At 46.7% G+C, this 18,786-nt stretch overlaps 1 long non-coding RNA gene and 1 pseudogene across 1 annotated transcript; one reads left to right on the top strand and one right to left on the bottom strand.

Moving 5' to 3' along the window:
• Positions 1 to 18: 18 nt before the first annotated feature.
• On the top strand, positions 19 to 6,482 carry LOC118351681 (uncharacterized). Its single transcript, XR_004807492.2, has 3 exons — positions 19 to 180; positions 5,881 to 5,984; positions 6,099 to 6,482. It is a non-coding gene; the product is annotated as an uncharacterized LOC118351681 (long non-coding RNA).
• A 6,073-nt stretch (positions 6,483 to 12,555) lies between these two features.
• LOC112666860 (S-phase kinase-associated protein 1-like) lies at positions 12,556 to 13,370 on the bottom strand (annotated as a pseudogene).
• Positions 13,371 to 18,786: the final 5,416 nt, after the last annotated feature.

Below are 18,786 nucleotides of genomic sequence, written 5' to 3'. Positions count from 1 at the left end.
CTTCCGGGGTCCGCTGCGCGGGAGGCCTCGCCGTGGCCCCGGAAGCCCCGCAGGGCAGGTCTCCTCCGGGATCTCTTGGCCTTGCCCTCTCCGCGGCCCCGGGCCTCCACACGTGCCTGTCGAGCTCCTACTGTGTGTCCCCCACGGCTCGAGGCTCCGGCTGCTTTGCGAGCGAGATGGGTGAGGACGCCCGCCCTTGCTCGCCCTTGCTCGCAAAGCAGAAAACGAACGCAATATGCACGGAATTGCGTATAGAAAAGTTCTTGGAAAAAAGCAAAAGCAGGATAAGGGAGTAACGGTGGGGTAGGGGTGGGTTCGGAATTAAAGAGGTTGTCGGGGTAGGAACACTATGAAAATGTGATTGGAACACACCTTGCGTGCCCCTACTCAGGACTTGTGCACCAACAAGGCACCTTGCGTGCCTCCTTCCTAGAATTCGGTTTTCCCAAATACTCAGAAGATTTTTTAAAATCTCCCACTTTTTTTTTTGAGATCTTCAGATGTCACTAACCAAGGTCTTTCTTGACCTTCCTGTTTAAATTGCCACTGCCTGGGGATCCCTGGGTGGCTCAGCGGTTTAGCACCTGCCTGCAGCCCAGGGTGTGATCCTGGAGTCCCGGAATCGAGTCCCACGTCGGGCTCCCTGCATGGAGCCTGCTTCTCTCTCTGCCCCTCTCTCTCCCTGTGTCTCTCATGAATGAATAAATAAAATTTAAAATATATAAAAAAATAATAAATTGCAACTGCCTTTTCTCCAACACATGCTTTCCCCCTACTTTTTCCATAGCATTTATATCTAGCTTACTATATATAGTTCTGTTGTAGCCCAATGAGCCTCAGAGCACCGGAGAGAAGCCTGTAATTCAACAAAATTGAGTTTACTTACTCAGTGCAATAAGGGAGGTAGCATACCAATGGAGTCCGGGGGCCTGTCACCAAACAAAGGAAAGGGAGTTATTTTAGGATTTGGCAAAGGATGGCTTTCAGGTAAAATTTACATGAAGTAGCATTTTGTTGATAGGCTGGAAACAGCACAGCTGTGTGTCAGGGGTCACTATATGGCCCGGACTGTAAAGTGGACCAAGGTTTCCAGTGCATATCGCAAGGTTAAGATAGATGTGGAATGGGGAGGTGGTTTGGGGATGGGTAAAATAGATAAAGGTAAGCGTACACTTTTTTTTCCGCATTAAAACACTCATAATTGAAATATTTTTAATTTTATGTACGATGAGTTGGCGTCAAGGTAGGTATCTTGGATGACCCAGTCAAGGAAGTTCACTTAATCAAACTTAATGAAACTTATATCCTTCGCATATTGATGGAACACTGACAGCAAAAATTGAGGCTGTATTTCTGGATCAGACCTTACTGGTTTGAGCAGGCAAGAACCCTGGCCGTCTATCCTCAGGTGGCTCCAGTAGAGCTGCTACTGACCCAGGTTGCTCTCTCAGATGCAACAAGGCAAAAAGGGGAGCACCCTGATGAGCACTGAGAAATGTATGGAATTGTTGAATCATTATATTGTACACCTGAAACTATTATAATATTGTAGGTTTATACTTCAATAAAGAAAGTTTTTTTAAAACATTTTATTTATTCATGAGAGAGGCACAGAGAGAGGCAGAGATATAGGCAGAGGGATAAGCAGGCTCTTTAAGGGGAGCCTGATGTGGGACTCGATGCCAGGACCTAAGGAAAACGACCTGAGCCAAAGGCAGACACTCAACCACTGAGCCACTCAGGTACCCCCAAAAAAGTGTGTGTATGTGTTTTTTAGGATACATGTTAAGTAGTCATTCACTTACTTGAAAATCCCCACCTGGGCTGGAAATCGAGGCTGCTTCTCTGTGTCAAAATTACTTAGATCCTCCAGCCAAGAATGGGATGTTACACGCTTACTGATATACAAGAAAGAGAAAAGCAGCCCCTGGCATCCAGGAGCTGGCCTGTCACAACTAGTTCTTGGTGTTGTCCTGTTGAGCATAAACAATTTCACAAAACATCAATATCAAACTGATTATGATGGATCAGGACAAAACAAGTCCACTCCATAGTTACGCTAAACAAGAAACAGGAATATTGTCCAAGCCAGACTACCACATATCCCCTCTCCCAGCTAATGGACTACAGCTTCTTTACCATCACAGCTTTAGGCTCACTCTTGTCAGCCCTCCCTGTAGAGGAAGTTTATTAAGATCCTTGATCATGGAATTAACCCTTGTTTCTGACAGCATTCAATCCCAAACCCTCCTCCCAATCACCTAACAAGCCCAAATCCTATAATGATGTTCTAATACTCTTTTAAAAATTTTTTTCTGGGCAGCCCAGGTGGCTCAACGGTTTAACGCCACCTTCAGCCCAGGGCCTGATCCTGGAGACCCAGGATTGAGTTCCACGTCAGGCTCCCTGCATGGAGCCTGCTTCTCCCTCTGCCTGTGTCTCTGCCTCTCTCTCTCTCCCTCTCTCTCTCTCTGTGTCTCTCATGAATAAACAAAAACTTTAAAAATTTTTAAAGTTTTTATTTATTTATTTGAGGGAGAAAGAGAGAGTGTGTGCACAAGTGGGTGGGGGGATGCAGAGAGAAGAAGCAGACTCCCTGCTGAACAGGGAACCAGATTCTGGTCTTAATTCCAGGATGCTGGGTCATGACCTGAGCTGAAGGCAGATGCTAAACTGACTGAACCACCCAGGGGTCCCTGTTCTAACACTGTTAATGATACATGCCATGGTTTCCTATGGTGCGCATTCTCTATCAGAGCAATGAATAATAAACCCTATTTTTCAATAATAGATAAATTCCTGGTGGTTGTTGCCTGGAAAGAATTGACAGGATTTCAAACAGTTTCAATCTCAGAAACTTTAGAAAACAGTTTCTCGGTAAGAAAGCAGGAATCACTCAAAGAAATGGATTACTATCAGAGTATAGCTGCAGCGTGTCCTTGAGAGAAATACTGTTTCAGCTGGCTTTATCTGTGTTGATGAACAGCCAGACAACTTTTTACAATCTGAGCTAATTGTTCCTTTCTTGATGTCCTTATTTGAATCTTCACACTAGAAGGCAGAAGAGCTGGGGGTTTTGTCTCCCTTATTCATTCTCATTTCTCAGTGCTTGCTATGTGCTCATTTTAAAGGAATAGATGTTTGTCTTTTTCTATAATGGTGGGCTGTCTTTTCATTTTTTTGATGGTGTTCTTTGAAGCAAAGAAGTTTTTAGCTTCAGTGAAATCCAATTTATCTTCTTTCCTTGTTTGCTTGGGCTTTTGGTGTCATTTAAGAATCCATTGCAACATACAACGTCATGAATATTTACCCTTGTGTTGTCTTCTAAGAATTTTATAGGTTTAGCTCTTGCAGTTAGGTCATTGATCTGTTTTGAGTTCATTTTTTTATTTTTATTTATTTATGATAGTCACACACAGAGAGAGAGAGAGAGGCAGAGACATAGGCAGAGGGAGAAGCAGGCTCCATGCACCGGGAGCCCGACATGGGATTCGATCCCAGGTCTCCAGGATCGCGCCCTGGGCCAAAGGCAGGCGCTAAACCGCTGCGCCACCCAGGGATCCCTTGAGTTCATTTTTGTACATGGTGTGAGGTAAGGATCCCTTCAGCTGGTATCCTGGTAGGGCCTGTGTTGAATCCGTAGATCAATTTGAAGAGTATTGCCGTCTTAACAATGTTAGGTTTTCAAGTTCGTGTACATTGGATAATATTTTTACATCTACTTGGATCTTTAATTTCCTTCAACAATGTTATTTAGCTTTTGGAATGTAAGTTTTGCACTTTGGTTAGATTTACTCCCATGTCTTTTTTTCTTTGTTGTGCTATAGTGAATAGAATTTTTTCTTCTATCAGCTTTCATGATGTTTATTGCAAATGTGTAAAAACTACAAATGGGGTACCTGGGTGGCTCAGTTGGTTGGGCTTCTGCATTCGGTTCAGGTCATGAGTCCAGGGTCCTGAGATCAAGCCCCATGTTGGGCTCCTTGCTCAGTGGGGATCCTGCTTCTCCTTCTCCCTCTGCCACTCCCCCTTGCTTGCTCTCACTTTCTCTCTCTCTCTGTCAAATAAATAGATAAAATCTTTTTTAAAATGCAATTAATTACACATATTCAGTTGGTATAATGCAACCTTGCTGAACTTTCTATTCTAGGGTTTTGGTTTTTTTTTTAGTGGGTTCTTTTGGATTTTCTGTATATAAGATCTTGTCCTCTACAGATATAGTTTTACTTCATCCTTTCTGATCTTGAGGCCTCTTATTTGATTTTCTTGCCTAAATGCCCTAGATAGAACCTCCAGTATGATGTAGAATAGGAGAGGTGAGGGCAGACATCCTTGTTTTGTTCCTGCTCTGAGTAAGAAAGCATCCAATCTTTCACCTTGGAGTATGGTGTTAACCTGGGTTTTTCCATAGATGCCCTATATGAGGTTGAGAAAGTTCCTTTCTATTCCCAGCATAGTCCTTTTATTCTTTGTGATGCTTCTTTCCCCAGTCCTAGGCAGTTCCTCACCTGCTTCAGAATACTTGAGTGTGACCCTCTGCAGATCTTGAGGATCTTTCTCTGTGCAACTCTCTCATTGCTGGTACTCTGTCCTGTCTATGAACTCAGGCAGCCTCAGTCTCCCCAGGCTCTTAACTCCATTTTTTCAACTCAGAGAGTATTCACCTTAGTTCCTCCTCCCGGTCTGAAAACAAGGCAGTCAGCTAGGAAAATCACAGGGCTCACCTTGTTCTTTGCCCATTTCTCGAGGATCACTGTCCTTTGTTGTCTGATGTCCAATGTCTTTCATGTTGTTGTTGCATATATTTGTATACCTCATCTTTTCCTTTTTTGTTGTGGATTTTTTTTAAGATTTTATTTATCTATTCATGAGAGACACACAGAGAAAGTGACAGGCAGAGACACAGGCAGAAGGAGAAGCAGGCTCCATGCAAGGAGCCTCACGTGGGACTCGATTCTAGGTCTCCAGGATCACGCCCTGGGCTGAAGGTGGTGCTAAACCGCTGAGCCACCCGGGCTGCCCTGTTCTGTTTTTTTGTTTTGTTTTGTTTTGTTTTAAGCAAGAAAATAAATCTAGTCCTTTCTACTCCGCTTTGTATAAAAGTAGAAGTCTGTGAATTATCTAAATGAACCAGAATTTGGCAAACTTTTCCCTTTTTTTTTGAGCTTGTTGAGTCTTCTTTTTTTTTAATATTTTTTAAATTTATTTATTCATGAGAGACAGAGAGAGAGGCAGAGACATATTCAGAGGGAGAAACAAGCTCCCTGCAGGGAGCCCAATGTGGGACTTGATCCCGGAACTCCAGGATCACGCTTTGAGCCAAAGGCAGGTGCTCAACCACTGAGCCACCCAGGGATCCCGAGCTTGTTGAGTTTTCTTTAAGAAAATCTTCCTTGGGCAGCCCCGGTGGCTCAGCGGTTTGGCCCACCTTCAGCCCAGGGCCTGATCCTGGAGATCCGGGATTGAATCCTGTGTCGGGCTCCCTGAATGGAGCCTGCTTCTCCCTCTGCCTATATCTCTGCCTCTCAATCTCTCTCTCATGAGTGAATAAATAAAAGAAAGAAAGAAAGAAAGAAAGAAAGAAAGAAAGAAAGAAAGAGTCTTCCTTACCCCAGAGTTCATAAGGATATTCCAGATTTTCTCCAAAAGTTGAGAAGTTTTTCTTTTCATGTTTAAGTCTTTAACCCATCTGTAACTGGTTTTTGTGTTTGGTGTGAAATAAGAGATACACATCAATTTTGGAAGTAGTATGTTCCATTTAACCTTGCTGTAACTTAATTGGTATCATATTGAATTGTTAGATACTGTTTGAGAAGAATAGGTATCTTTTTAATACAAAATCTTGACTCTTCTTGTATTTATCCATTTTCCTATCAATAGTGATAGGTTTGTTCCAGATTTTTCCTTTGACAAAGAATACCTCTGTGAACATACTCAAGCATGTCTTTTGGTACATGGTATACATGTGCAAGAATTTGTCCAAGGTATGTATCTGGAGTGAAATTGTTGGGTCATAGGAAGGGTGAATTTACCATGAAGCTAATAAGGCTAATTTTTTATTCATCACGTTGTATTCCTTTTCTTTCTTTCTTTTTCAGTAGGCTCCACACACAGCATGAAGGCCAATGCCGGGCTTGAACTCAGGACCCTGAGATCAAGAGCTGAGCTGAGATCAAGAGTTGGATGCCTAGCCAACTGAGCCACCCAACTTCCCCTGTATTCCTTTTCTTAATGAGAATTCCTCTCTTCCATTGTACAAGCCTAAGGTCCCCAAATCGCTGGATTTGCTCCCGTAGTTTATGCATATATTAAAGTAAGCAAATCTGGAAAATTCAAACAGAAGGATTTGATGTAGGAAATTGGATCAAACGGTGTGGGAAGGACTGGAGGAACAAAAAGAAGAAGGGGATCTTACATAACAATTAGGAAATTGGTACTGTCCCTGGGCTGAAGAGCCCTCCTCTATAAGAAGGGGTCCAAAAGCCTGCAAATTACACTTTCCGGATTCCTTTGCCAGCTGGTTTCTTGTTATTTCTGCCAGGGAGATACTGGCAGCAGACTAGAAGGCAAGAAGAAGGAAGACGCCATTTTTCCTGCTTTTGGTGACTCTGCTGGCAGTGATGGTCTCAGTGTGGGTGACTGTGGGCTGCAGCAGTGGTGGGGAGTTTCAGCAGCAGTGGGAATATAGGCCCCTGGGTTCCAACAGCAAAGCCCACAGCAATGCTTCCAGTAGCTCCATGGCTCCCATTGCTCCCTCTTTGTCTAGTCCTCTCACACCCTCTTCCCACCAGATCTCCAGCTCTGTTTAGAATTACTGGCATTCAAATGTCCATTTTCTTTCCATGAGTTGGGACTTCCCAGCCATATTCCCTTCCCTTCCCAGCAGGATCTCACGACTGCCCTGGAATTCAGAGCTCTCTGGCAAGCTCCCCCAGTGTTTTCACCTGTTCTCCTCCTGGGAACAGTGACTGCTCTCCAGCTCCCAGCCCCAGAGCATCCTTCAGCCCACTTCTTTGTCTCTGATCATCCCTGGTAGAAAACATCACACAACCCTGCCCCAGATCCACTCCAAATCCTGTTGCATCTGTATCATAGTTTCCCTTTGCCTTCCTGTACCTAAGCTTTTTTTTTTTTTTTAAGATTCTCTATTTATTTATTAGAGATAGAGAGAGAGAAACAGGCAGAGGGAGAAGCAGGCTTCATGCAGGGAGCCCGATGTGGGACTCGATGTGGGGACTCGATCCCAGGTCTCCAGGATCACGCCCTGGGCGGAAGGCGGCACTAAACCGCTAAGCCACCGGGGCTGCCCCCCTCTGCCTAAGTTGATGAATTGTTTCTGCCAAGTGCTCCCTGACACTTCCAGGATCAGTGACAAAAGAGTTTTTATAGCCCGAGTTGAAGGTGAACCCACAGGACCCACAGACTGCTTGCAAAAGCAAGGCTGGAAGTGGGTTTGGGCAACCTCCTGCACATCCACCAGACGGCAGCAGACACTGCCTAAAGGCAGGGTGAGCAAGCCCCCAGGGATCCTGAAAGCATTGCATTCCAAAGCATTTCTGGGGTGCCGAGGGCTGAGAGTCCTTAGCTTCCTTCCCTGAAAGCTTGGCAGTGGACTCTTCACACGCTCTCCTGCTCCAGAATCGCCTTCCCTCAGCAATGTCCTGGCTGCCTTAACCACCCCCCACCTCCCGTCCCCACCCCCCACACCTGTCATGGCGCCCCACCTGCTCAGAGTAAACGTGGGAGTCCTCACACGGCCTAAGAGCTGGCTCACTGCTGCTCTGACCTCTGCTGCTGTTCACTCACTCCAGCCCCACCGTGCTAATGGAGGCCTTGGAGGCCAGCTAACCCAGGGCCTTGTGCTTCTCTGTTCCCAGTCTGCAGGACTCTTCCTCTACATGTCTCAGCCTCCCCTTCCTTCAAATCTCTGCTCCACCAGGCCCTCCCTGAGGCACATCTCATGTGGTAGACTCGGAACTGCACTAGTCGAACCCCCTTTCCAGAAAGACCTGCAGGAAGAGCCATTATGAGACAACCTCCAGCTCTCAGATCCACCAGGGTCCACCTGGGCTGCACGGAGCCTCCCCTGAGTCACATTCTTCCTGGGCAGGGCGGGCCATGGTGGCTTGGTCCTTCCCACCCTAGGTAGGACACTCCACCAGACCATACTCGCTTCAGAACTCCCCACCGTGGCTTTGTTGCACTTGTACCAGTGCAGCTCTCCCTCTGCCCAACCCTGCTTCCTCTGCCTTCCCTTGATGGGCTTACCCAAGGCCCCTCCTCATTAGAATGTAGGCTGGTGGTTAAGGGGCAGGGATTTGGTCTCCTTATTAATGAAAGACCTAGGAGGGTGGGGTAATACAGTGGGTGCTAAATAAGAGTGATGAATGAATGAATGGAACGAGCACCTGTAGTTGGTTTGTATAGCTGGAAGATGTGCTTTCTAGAAGGTTGCAAAAGATAAGAGGGGTGCATTCTTAGCCTGGCTTCCCTAAAAGCTCAGCTGAGATGAAGTTACTTACTGGGAAGGGTGCCTTGGAGCAGGGAGAGACAGAAGTGGGGGATTCCGGGCAGGGCTGTGTTGTCAAGGTGCAGGAGTCTGCTGGAAAAAGCATGCAGAGTGCCTGCCCCACCCAGAAATGTATACCTGCGGGACAGGGGACTGGAACCTTTTTCTATTGGTTTTCATCCCCACAGGTTGAGGGCCATCCGGGGAGCGCACATTGCCAGCACCCTTGAGCTCTCTGTGGAGCCTGTCCTTCCTGAAATTGGAGGAGCCCCGGGCATGCGAGACTCTGCTTGGGGTGAGAGGCTGAGCACACAGAGCGAGTGAAAGCTGTGTGGAGGGGCATCTGTGAGGTGCTGTGCCCCCTGGGGTGAATGTGGGGGGGTCTCAGGGGCCATGCTGGCCAGGAGGTGAGAGTGATGCCCTCAGGGTGTAGCTTAGGAGGGCACGGTAGCTGCATTAGAGTGGGGAGGGCAGGAGGCCAGCAGCGGCTAAACCAGGCTTGGCAGTGAGGATCAGGGGAGGAGAAATCTTAAAATGCCATGCAGGCTAGAGGATTGACAAGAAGGGAGCAGGGAATAGGGCTGAAGCGAGTGGGAGATATCGAGGGCAACACGGGAGCGGGGCATCAGGATGAGTTTCAGCTGAAGATGCCTGAGGCCCTAGGGGCCATGGAGGTGGGCATGTCCAGCAGCCCCCATGGGAACCTGGGGCCCAGTCAGTGGTCTGGGTCAGAGACTAAGTGGATGATCACCACTCTTCTGGCTGGAGTGAGGAGGGGCCATCTCTCTGGGCCTCCCCCCGGGGTCTTCTCTAAAATCCCAGAGTCTCTAAGGCTTCCTTTAGCTCCAGATGGCTGGTTGAGCTCTGGCTGATATGACTCCCATACCCAGGCAAGGCAGGGCCTCTCCTTGCCCCCTCGGGGCTTCTCCTTGTTACCTCCAGGAGTGAATAGATACCCGGGGGCCCCAGCCCCTGCCTGCCCAGTTAGCTGCCCTGCCCGGCTCTGGAGTGGAGGGAGAACAGAAGCCCTTGTCAGGCCGCTCACTACCAAGCTCGGACAGTGTGTGTTTGGTCTGGGCTGCTACCTCTGGGGCTTCCTGATGCCAAGAGAAAGACAAGTCATTATTTAAAATCTCAAGTGCCAGGGCACCTGGGTGGCTCAGAGGTTGAGCATCTGCCTTTGGCTCAGCTTGTGATCCTGGGGGCCTGGGATGGAGTTCCCCCATCAGGCTCCCCACAGGGAGCTTGCTTCTCCCTCTGCCTGTGTCTCTGCCTCTTTCTGTGTGTCTCTCATGAATACATAAATAAAATCTTCAAAAAATTAAAAAAGGGCCACCTGGATCCCCAGGAATTGTGTAGATGAGCAGGACTAGGTTGGAATGAGACCTCGCAACAGCGCAGTGCGTGGGCCCTGCGGGAGCCGGGCAGTGAGAAGTCTAGGCCACAGGCACAGGTGCCAGGGGAGCAGGTGGAGCTTGCGGCTGCCAAGGACCATGAAGAATACCATGTCTGGTATTACTTCTTCAGCCCAGGTGTGATGTCATCGTGCCACCCCTCCAGGACCTTGATGCGACTGGCTTTATCTGCAGAGTCTACTATGAAGGGAGTTTGGGGAATTTAGAAGCAGAGTCTGCAGCTCCAGCCTGCGGGCACCTGCCCCTTGCGGGAAGATGTTTCTCCTGGGAGCTGGCAGGAGAGGGAGCACGGAGCTCTTGGCCACACAGGTCAGGACTGGAGTTTCCATCCTGCTGAATGAAAAAGAGGGGAGAGGAAGGAGGATGGCACAGGTTCGAATGCCACAGCTTTCATTCTTCTTACCAAGTGTTAGTAGGCATTCTGAATAAGCGTTTCTTCATTTGCTGTATGCCCTTAGGTCCATCTCCAGAGACTTTAAATGTCTGTGTTTCTTTTTATCATTGTCAGCAGTTGGACGGAGAAGGGGGACGCAGAGGTCCTCACGTTGTCATGCCAGGTGTAGACCGCCAGGGGGCTGTTAAAAGTATTAGTACTTTGCATGGATGTTACAAGATGTCACATTACCAGGTGACTGTTACTGGTATTTTCTGCAGCTCTTGCCTATAAGAAGAGCAGAAACTAGGAGGGGCAGCATGCCCATACTTCCCCTCCTGCCCCCAGTTACCTGTGGCTGCGGCTAAGCTCTAGGAGGGTGAGGCTAAGGCGGCAGCTCCCTTAGTCTACCGAGGTCCCACTCATGGGAGGGAGGCTGTAGCTTGGGTACAGGATCACTGAGGATATTGGGCCCCTGTCGTCCTGGCTCCTAAAGTGCAGGTGAGGCAGCAAGAACGGAAGCTATTTGCCTCCTCCACTATGTGACCAGTTCCTGAAGTGGGAGGTCACTCAGAGAGAGAGCCAGGGCTCTCAGAGACTTTGCCTGGGGTGAGGAGAAGGCAGGGAGCTCCAAATCTTTTCCTAGAGGAATTGACTCAGTTGGCAGCAGAGGGTGGAGAAGTTCTAGCCTAGGGGTAATGCAGTTTGTGGTGAAAGGCAATTATGGGAGATTCGTGGGAGGAGATGCAAGCTAAATGGTAGGTTGGCTAGTTTACCATCCAGAACCACAGAGAGGTATCGCTCAGAAGAGCTATGCTGGGATCAGAACAAATCTCAAACAGGGACCATAAGAGATACTCCTTCAAAGGAGCCCCACCTAACTGGATCAGTCTATGGAACTTCATGCCCTGGGGGATTGTTGAAAACCACAGGGTGGGTGAAATAGGTGATGGGGACTAAGGAGTGCACTTGTGATGAGCACTGGGTGGTGTGTATGGTTGTGTTCTTTTTTTTTTTTTTTAAAGTAATCTCTACACCCAATGTGGGGCTCAAACTCAACCCCGAGATCAAGAGCCTCATGATCTTCTAACTGAGCCAGCCAGGCACCCCTTATGTACAGAATTGTTGAATCACTGTATCGTACACCTGAAACTAATACAACACCTTGTGTTAGCTAACTGGAATGTAAATAAAAATTCTAAAAAATAATAAAGAAAACAGTAAAGCAATCAGCCAGCAAGTGCCGAAACTAGTGGTGCTTAGGCTGGACACGGCAGGGAAAGAGTGAGAGGAGAACTCTGCTGGAAGTGAGGTGAAGAACAAAGATAAAAGAAATGTAGAAAAAAAATTAAATTTCCTTACAACTTGCAGCCGGTTGACAAGTCCTTGAAACAGGCAGAGTGACCTTCCCCAAGAAGCTCAGCTGCTTTGATGTTGATACTTTGCTAGAAGCAAAAGGCAACCTTAGTTTGACATTAGTCCGACCCCCAGGATCCTGTAAGTCTTTAACATATAAAAATCCCTTTGGAAACTTCCATTATCTCTACCTGCCAGATATATTCCACCCCCCTCCCCCAGATATACTATCCCAATCATCCCCCGAGCATATGGCCCCTGACATGCCTATGAAGGGTCTTATGACTAAGGTTTTACTGGATGGTAGTAAATGACCTTAACAGCAGTTAGCCCCTCAAGGTCCTGGAAACCTTGCTTCCAAATTCTTTAGAGATTTATGCTCTCCCTAACTCCCTCCCAACTTGAAAATATAATCAATTGCTCCTCACCACCCCAGTGCAGCTCTTTCTGTCCACAGGCCATCTCCGTGCTTTAATAAAACCACCTTTTTGGCACCAAAGACATCTGAAGAATTTTTTCCTGGCTGTTCGCTCCCAGACCCTAGCATCACATCAGGAATGATTGCCCTGTCAGGATGATCCAGTGGCCCAAGGCTGGGGTGGACACGTAGGAGTACATACATACATAACTCTATGCTTACCTTTTGGTGAGACTGTCAAACAGTTTTCCAGGGTGGCTGTACAATTTTATGGCCCCACCAGCAGTATTTGAAGGTGGTTATTTCTCCTCATCCATCCCAACTTTCGTTTTCTTTTATTGTATTTTTTATTTTATTTTTTTTCAGAAAACTTTTTTCAACTTGTTTTATTTACAATGCCAACTTTTAAAAGGTCATTAAACTAAAGTTAACCAGACAATAAACTAGGCAGAAATTGCTTTACAAAGAGAGGGAAAGTCCAAAATGCCACCTTCTACAGAGAACCCACAGTTCAGTTTATTAAGAGCAAAGAAAAAAAGAAACTTTAGATCATACTAGAAGAAACTCAGCCATAAGTTTGGAATCTGTACTTAAACTACACATGCAAGGAGGACAATATTCTGCTAAAACAACTGATTTGCTGCTGCATTTGTCTACTGTTTGTCTAATATTAACAATTATAAACAGAGCAGTGCAACTAGTATTTGGAACAATCCTTACAGTGTTACAGTGTCAGGCATAACATCTCACTTCTCTTCACACCACTGGTTCTCTTTGGGTACCTGGGCTTCCTCTTCTTCAGTAAAGTAATTTTTGATATTGAAGGTCTTACGATCTCCTCAGGAGTTTTCCCCTTGATCATATTGGCAACAGTCTTGCATGTAACATCAAGCAAACCTTTGATGTCTAAGTAGTTCGCAGCCAGAATAAGTTCAAAAAGTGTTCCTTGGTCAACTTTCAGGAATTCTTGGTCCCAAACAGGAATATCATCTGTCCACTTTTCTTTGTTCTCATTGTCCTCAGGAGAAGGGGGGTCATCCTTGTGGCGGGTGCACCACTGAATGACCTTTTTTAATATTGCTGCGTTAACATTTGGTAGAGGAACTGGGTCATCATCTCCTTCATCATCCATTCCCAAATCTTCCAACATGGTCTTGATAGTCACAGACTGTTTGGCAATTTCAACATCAACTTCAAATATCTCTCCATCAGAACTCTGCAACTTAATTGAAGGCATGGTGCTCAGTCTCAAGCCGACTGCGGACTGGAGCAGCCTCGTCGACCAGAGAAGAAAGGCAGAGAACAAGGCCTCTACCTCCTTTTTTTTTTTTTTAATAGCCAACCTAGTAGATGTGAAATGGTGTCTCGTTATGATTTCTAATTGTATTTCTCTAATGATTAATGATCTTAAGCATCTTTTCATGTGCTTATTGCCCATTTGTATATGTTCCTTGGAAAATGTCTATTCAGATCTTTGCTCCTTTTTTATTATTTTTAAAAAAATTTTATTTATTCCAGAGAGAAAAGAGGGTGGGAGGAGCAGAGTGAGAGGGATAAGCACACTCCACTCTGAGTGCAGAGCCTGATACGGGACTTGATCCCACAACCCTGAGATCATGACCTGAGCTGAAACCAAGAGTCAGATACTTGACTGAAAGAGCCAGCCATGTGGCCCTTTGTCCTTTTAAATAAATAATAAAATAGGGGAGCCTGGGTGGCTCAGCGGTTTAGTGCTGCCTTTGGCCCGGGGCATGATCCTGAAGTCCCGGGATCGAATCCCGTATCGGGCTCCCTGTGTGGAGCCTGCTTCTCTCTCTGCCTGTGTCTCTGCCTCTCTCTCTCTTTCTGTCTCGAATGAATGAATGAATAAGTAAAATCTTTAAAAAAATAAATAAATAAATAAATAAATAAATAAATAAATAAATAATAAGATAAATAGACTTTACAGTTTAGTTTTAGGTTGATGTCAAAACTGAATGGAAAGTACAGAGTTCCCAACTACTCTCTGATCTCACACACACACAGCGTCTGCCACTATCAACATCCCCACCAGAGTGGTAGGACTTTCACAGTCAATGACCATATTATCCCCCAGAGTTTGTAGTTTACATCAGGGTTCACTTCTAGTATTGTAACTTCTATGGGTCTTGACAAATTTAGAATGACATGTATTCACCATTAGAATATCAAACAAAATGGTTTCACTGCCCTAGAAATCCTCTGTGCTCTCCCTGTTCATCCTTCCCTCTCCCCAAGCCCCTGGCAACCACAGATCTTTTTGCCACCTCCATGAGGTTTGGCCTTTTCCATTTGTAGCCTTATTTTTATTTTTTTTATTTTTAATTTTTATAATTTTATTTGAATTCAATTTGCCAACATATAGTATAACACCCAGTGTTCATCTCATCATGTGCCCTCCTTAATGCCTGTCACCTAGTTACCCCATCCCCCCACCCACCTCCCCTTCTGCAACTCTTTGTTTCCCAGAGTTAGGAGTCCTTCAGGGTTTGTCTTTCTCTAATTTTTCCCCACTCAGGTTCCCTCCTTTCCCTTATGGTCCCTTTCACTATTTCTTATATTCCACAGATAAGTGAAACCATATGATAATTGTCTTTCTCCAACAGACTTATTTCACTAGCATAATACCCTCCAGTTCCATCCGTGTTGATGTAAATTGTAGGTATTCATCGTGTAGCCTTTTTAGATTGTCTTCTCTTGATTAGTAATATGCCTTTAAGTTTCCTTCATATTCTTTCCTAGCTTGATGGCTCACTTTTTAAACAACTTTTTAATTTTAAAGTAATCTCTACACCCAACGTGGGGCTCAAACTTACAACCCCAAGATCAAGTGTGGCATGCTCTACTGACTGAGCCAGCCAGGTGCCCTAGATGATTCACTTCTTTAAAACACTGAAAAAGGGATCCCTGGGTGGCGCAGTGGTTTAGCGCCTGCCTTTGGCCCGGGGCGCGATCCTGGAGACCCGGGATCGAATCCCACGTCGGGCTCCCGGTGCATGGAGCCTGCTTCTCCCTCTGCCTGTCTCTCTGCCTCTCTCTCTCCCTCTCTGTGTGTGACTATCATAAATAAATAAAAATTAAAAAAAATAAATAAAACACTGAAAAATATTCCCTTGTCCAGAGGTACCCCAGTTTGTTGATCCATTCACCCACTGAAGGACAATTTGGTTGCTTCCAAGTTTTAGCAATTATAAATAAAGCTGCTATAAACATCCACATGCAGGTATTTGTGTGGACATGTTTTCAACTTCTTTGGGTAAATACCAAGGAACAAGGCTGCTGGACTATATGGTAAGAGTATAGTTTTGTCAGAAACCACCAAACCATCTTCCAAAGTGGCTGCACCATTTTGCATTCCCACCAGCAAAGAATGAGAATTAATGGCATTATTTAATTAATGTTTTTAAATGGCATTATTTTAAATGTCATTTTGGGATAGTTCATTGCTAAAGAATACAAATATAGGAGTGCCTGGGTGGCACAGTCAGTTAAGTATCTGACTCTTGGTTTTAGCTCAGGTCATGATCTCATGGGTCATGGGATGGAGCCCCTCATCAGGCTCCGTGCTTAGCACAGTCTGCCTGAAGATTCTCTCCCTCTGCCCCCCATCCCACTCTCCCTTTCTCTCTAAAGTGAATGAATAAATCTTAAAAAAAAAAAAAAAAGAGAGAGGGCAGCCCCGGTGGCGCAGCGGTTTAGCGCCGCCTGCAGCCCGGGGCGTGATCCTGGAGACCTGGGATCGAGTCCCACATCAGGCTCTCTGCATGGAGCCTGCTTCTCCCTCTGCCTGTGTGACACACTCTGCCTCTCTCTCTCTCTGTCTCAATAAATAAATAAAATCTTAAAAAAAAAGAGAGAGAGATATAACTGATCTTTGCATATTGATCTTGTATCTTGCAACCTTACTAAACTCATTTATTAGCTCTAATAGTTATGTGTATGCGTGTATTCCTTAGGATTTTCTGTGTATAAGTTCATGTTATCTATTAAAATATAATTTTACTTCTTCCTTTCCCATTTGGATGCTTTTTATTTTATCCTCTTGCCAATTGCCCTGGCTAGACGTTCCAGTAAACACACCATGGAGACTCACATTTCCACCCCACACCTCTCTCCAGCCACCTTACTGACATCTGTACTTGGATGCCTTAACAGACATCTCCTACTGACTCATGATCATCTCTGCAAACCTACATCTCCCACAGTCTTCCTCAATTCTGGCCTCCAGTGTTGAAATCAGGTCCCCCTCCACTCCTCACTTTCTCTCATCCCAACAACACCTGTGTCTCCACCTTCAAAATATGCCCAGCTCTGCAACCATGAGTGCACTCCAAGCCCCCAGAGTCAGGCGCTTGGATCGGTGCAGTAGACTCCTAACCAGTCCTCCTGCACCTGCCCTTACCCACACCTCAGTCCAGTGATTGATTGATTGATTGATTGATTGATTGATTTGAAAGAGAGAGGGAGATAGCAAGAGAGAGCATGAGCAACAGGGGTGGGCAAGGGGAGGAGAAGCAGGCTGCCCGCTGAACAAGGAGCCCATCACAGAGCTCAATCTCAGGACCCCAGGATCATGACCTGAGCAGAAGGCAGACACTTAACCGACTGAGTCACCCAGGTGCTCTCCAGTGACCCTTTTAAAAGTAAGTCTCAGCGTTTGTCCAGAAGGTGTAGCTATTCTGATAAAGCATAGTATTTGTGAAGGGAGGGGAAGAGCTTTTCCTTATGGTAGCTGAGTGTGGTGGGGATGGAGGGGTGTTACTTTGTGTTTAGGTTAGGATTTTCCCTCGAGGTGGAAAGTTCCACCTCCTATAAGGTTATAACCAACTTTTTATTAAAAGCAAGACTCAGGAGAGAATCAGGTAGGAAATACCCCCTTCTTCCTGGGGCTAAATGTTCTCACTTGAAAACAAGTTCAGCATAAGGATGGATTGACCTACTTTAGCAGGGAAAGCTCTTATTGCTTGGTGCTCTGTTTATAACACAAGGCAGAGTAATATTTTTATATTTAAATGAAAAAACAGGGCAGCACAGGTGGCTCAACGGTTTAGCGCCACCTTCAACCCAGGGCCTGATCCTGGAGGCCCGGGATCAAGTCCCACGTCAGGCTCCCTGCATGGAGCCTGCTTCTTCCTCTGCCTGTGTCTCTGCCTCTCTCTCTCTTTCTCTGCGTCTCTCATGAATAAATAAATAAAATCTTTAAAAAAATGAAAAAAACGAAAAAAATCATATATATGGGTGTGTGTATATATATATGGATGTGCAGATGTATGTTTTTCTAAAGGAGGAAAGCATTCTGGTCACTGGGAGCCAACTTTGAGGTGAATAGCCTGGTTAGAAATAAGGATATTCTTTTAAAAATTAAGTAAATATGATGAGATGTTTACGCTTTTTAAAAAATAGATTTAATTTATTTATTTGAGAGAGAGAGTGCGCACAAGCAGGGGGAGGGGCAGAGGGAGAGGGAGAAGCAGGTTCCTTCCTGAGCAGGGAGTTAGAGTTGGGGCTCAATCCTGGGACCCCAGAATCATGACCTGAGCCGAAAGCAGACGCTTAACTGAAAGAAAGAATCTAAAAGAGTACATACTATACAATTCCATTCACAAGGAATTCTAGAGCCGGCAAAACTAACCAGTGGTGGGAAGACAACGGCCTTGGCGCCTTTCTGGAGGCCAAGGCCAACTGGCCAGGCCAGGCAGCCCTTTCTTCTAGTCCCAGCTCAGACCTTCCCTCACCGAGTGACCCTGGGCAAGCCATGGCTCTCTCTGGCCTTTGTATCCTCCACATAAATCTCAGTGGTGGCTGGAGTAGCGGCTGATGCTTCCTCTCATCCCGACCCCCCAGGATGCGGTGATTGCCCTGCAAGGGCCTCAGGGAATGCCCTGTGCTAGCCCGCAGGTGGCCCAGGCCTTCGACGCGGGGTGAGGAGCCCTCCCTCTGGCTCTGGAGCTCTGGACTCCGGCAGACCTGGGTGGAGCTGGATGCCAGGCACCCACCACGAGTGGGGCTGGGGCTCCCTGCTCTCCCACAAAGCAGGGGCTTGGAGGGTGACAGACCTGCCCTCAGCTTTTGTTCCTGTCTCCAGGGCTTGGCCAGCCAATGACAACATAGCCCTGAGAATAAAAGCCCCTTGTCCAGAGTTCTGAGCCCTAACCCTCTTACATGTCACCAGCGGAAAGGTGGAACCAGTGGCAGAAGGGCCTCTCTGATTTCTCGGCCAGCCGTCCCTCGTCCCTCACTCTGGGCCCAAGCCGGTCCCATCACACAGCGCTGGCACCTTGGCCGGGCGCCTGCATGGCTGAATATAATCATCACTCAGGTCTCTAATGATGGAGCCGTCAGACTGGCCAGCCCGGGAGAATCTGAGCATCCACTGGCCTCGAGAGCTACAGACCCAACTCTGCCCAGTGTGGCCTGGCCCAAGGGTCTGCCTCCTTTCCTTGGGGGCCCAGATTGTTCCTTGAGCAGCAAGGGGGCCTTGATTGGGTAGCCACAGGTTCTCTCTGGGTTCACTCAGCCCTTCAGGAAGCATGGTCAGAACCCCCGTCAGCAGAGTGGAGGGCAGCTGCCTCCAACCAGACAAGAAGTACCACAGCACCAGTATGGCCAACCCCAGGGAGGCTGGGCAAGACTATGAGGACTTTGAAGAGCCAGGAGGAGATGGGCAGGTCCCTGGGATCAGGCTGGGAGAAGAGAA

This window comes from Canis lupus, chromosome 20 (genome assembly GCF_003254725.2).
Source record: "Canis lupus dingo isolate Sandy chromosome 20, ASM325472v2, whole genome shotgun sequence".
In the NCBI taxonomy this organism is placed as follows: domain Eukaryota; kingdom Metazoa; phylum Chordata; class Mammalia; order Carnivora; family Canidae; genus Canis; species Canis lupus.
Note: the sequence above shows the minus strand (reverse complement) of the source record. Positions and strands in the feature narration are given on the sequence as shown.